A 2,928-nucleotide genomic window follows, 5' to 3' on the forward strand; every position below is an offset into this window, starting at 1 on the left:
GGGGGGGGGGGGTTCTTTGCCTCCAAGAATAAGTAGAATATAAGATTTTTAGGTCAAAAAGGAGGTTCCCTTCGTTCTAGTGTCTTTAGGTATATATATGATGTCAAAAATATTGTTTCAATGTAGAATTTCATCAAAATAAAGAAAGTGGCCCATCATAGGAATTTTGGCTCGTGCTCGCACGCCTCTTTATTATTTTGCTCTCAGTAAGCAAGAATGAGGTCTCGCACGCAAGCCACTTTAAGCCCTCGCTCGCACACAGTATAAAATAATTTCAATTGTTGGACTTTGATCCCTGCATTTTTATCTTCTCTTTTCTTGTTTTCCTTCTTCTAACACTTTGAGTATTTCATAAATTGACCTTCAAATCTGTCACTCGTTCATTTCACCTTCCGGTTCAACTTTTGCATAATTGTATTTTAGTCCTTCAACTTTTGATTTCTTTCACTTTAGTCATTTTTTTGCTCTTTTGTTCTGATTTATGCCATCATCATCCATTTGCGACCTAAATCAAAATATAAGGGTACTTAGTACATTTAGGCGTTAATTAATCGACAAAGCATAAGGTAAAGGAATGAAAAATATGACATTTTACATTCCTATCACTCTACCACACTGCCTCCATATCTTACTTTCCAAATTCTCATCGAATAATTTTGTCAATACATAAACTATGCAATTTCCCTAAATCTTCCATTTTTCAATAGGAACTCATACTAGTAAATATCATTCCAAACATATCAATTACTACCAATAAAAAAAGTGAACTTTGTATTCTTCTTTGACAAGTGATGCTGTGCATTATTTCCTTCATAAACAGAGTGCCAGCAATACTATTTTGAATCAATTTCTTGTTTGGACACTATAGAAGTCTGTTATGTCAATTAGGCAAAAATGCCATTTGTCTGTGACAATGCAATTAGCAGATGTTTTAGCAATAAAGGTTTGTTTAAAAAACAATAGTCTATTTAAAAAACTTTAGTCATTTCTCTGTTATGTCAGTTAGGCAAAAATTCCAAACATATCAATTACTACTAATAAAGGTTTGTTTAAAAAACAATAGTCTGTTGTAATTTCAAGCACCTCATCTATACCTTGGTGTTCTAAGATGTTTTAGCCCTCTTTTTGTAAAGGAAAAATAGTGCCATTTTCGAAATCACAAATAATAAATATCTTGAAAATAGACAAATTACCATGATTTATAATGAATACAGACAAAACAGAGGATGAGATGAACTAAGAGCACACCTGAGTATATTACCATCAAAGCTCAGAATTTAAGTGCTGCAACGCTGTCATTTAGCAAGTTTCAGCCTCTAGTGCTCATTTAAGTCCCCAGATATAAGAGAAGAATGATCCTTAAGTGCGTTCCATTTTCCACTTGCATAAGTCTTCAGTTGTTAAGATGAATCCATTGGCTGCTCTTTCTGGTAAAGAAGTCTCGCAATCAGACCAGTTGCCTACTCTCAGCACAAACATCACGTAACTTTTTCCTCAAGTCTTACATTGCATCATGTTGCTCAGGCAGTAATTTTGTTTGCAGGAACTAAAAATAAATCAGTCTTCTACATATATCTTTACATAATTTGGGACTCAATGGAACCTAGTCGTACTTCTCACCATCAATTGAAAAATTTTTTGATCTTGTTCTTTAAAAAGTCTTAATAAGCTGATATATCCGATGCTGATGCTCCACAAATTTATATTGTTTGAACAAAAATTGTCTGTTGTAATTTCAAGCACCTCATCTGTACCTTGGCATTCTCAGATGTTTTAGCCCTCCTATTGTAAAGGAAAAATAGTGATATTTCGAAAATCACAAATGATAAATATCTTCAAAAATAGACAAATTACCATGATTTATAACGAATACAGACGAAACAAAGCATGAGATGAACTAAGATCACACCTGAGTAGATTACCATCAAAGCTCAGAATTTTAGTGCTGCAACGCTGTCGTTGAGCAAGTTTCAGCCTCTGGTGCTCACTTAAGGCCCCAGATATCAAAGAAGAAGGATCCTTAAGTGTGTTCCATTTTCCACTTGCATATAAGTCTTCAGTTGTCAATCACGCAACTTTTTCCTCTAGTCTTGCATTGAATCATGACGATCAATCAGTAATTTTGTTTGCAGTAACTAGACTAACCAATCTTCTACATATATCTTTACATAATTTGGGACTCAATGGAACCTAGTCGTACTTCTCATCCCCAATTGAAAAGTTTTCTGATTCTTGTTCTTTAAAAAGTCTCAGTAAGCTAATATATCCAATGCCGATGCTCCACAAATGCCGATGTTTGAAATATATCCAATGCCGATGTTTGAAATATTACTTCAAAGTGAATCCAACTTTGAGGTTCCCTCGATATATAACCCAAGTTCCTCTCCTATGTTTGTTGTTGAACCATCAAGTTCTTCAAAGGTAATGGAACATCTAAAGTAACAAGTTTTCCACTATCATTGAGGTCATACCGACTGAAAAGGTTACACCAGTAGTGCAAAGTATTTGAGAAGTGAATTTAAACAAATTTTTAAGAGTATGCTTCCTTTAACTAAATCCCTTCAAATTTCCCTTCCAAACCTCCAAATATAGATCCATCCCAAGAACACTCAAGGGATTTCTCGCAACCAGCTAATGGTGTAGGAAGCATTCTCAAACAATGACCTTTTATTAAAACTACAGAAAAATGTCGACAGTCTACAGCACCAATTTCATCCAGGGAGTCAAAGAAGAATGAAAAGGAGGACCAAAATGAATGGGGCCTTTGGGTGGAGGCAAAACAGAACAATAAGGAAGCAGAACCATGTATGTGATAATGTCATAGTCATGGAGAAATAGACTATATAAACTTGCAATGTAAGATATTGACCAAAATAATAATAATAATAATAATAATAATAATAATAATAATAATAATAATAATAATAA

The 2,928-nt window shown here is 34.0% G+C and overlaps 1 pseudogene; it reads right to left on the reverse strand.

Moving 5' to 3' along the window:
* Positions 1-1,199: 1,199 nt before the first annotated feature.
* Positions 1,200-2,848, reverse strand: LOC111385188 (annotated as a pseudogene).
* Between the last annotated feature and the right edge of the window lie 80 nt (positions 2,849-2,928).

This window comes from Olea europaea, unplaced genomic scaffold, assembly GCF_002742605.1.
Source record: "Olea europaea var. sylvestris unplaced genomic scaffold, O_europaea_v1 scaffold3106, whole genome shotgun sequence".
NCBI classification, from domain to species: domain Eukaryota; kingdom Viridiplantae; phylum Streptophyta; class Magnoliopsida; order Lamiales; family Oleaceae; genus Olea; species Olea europaea.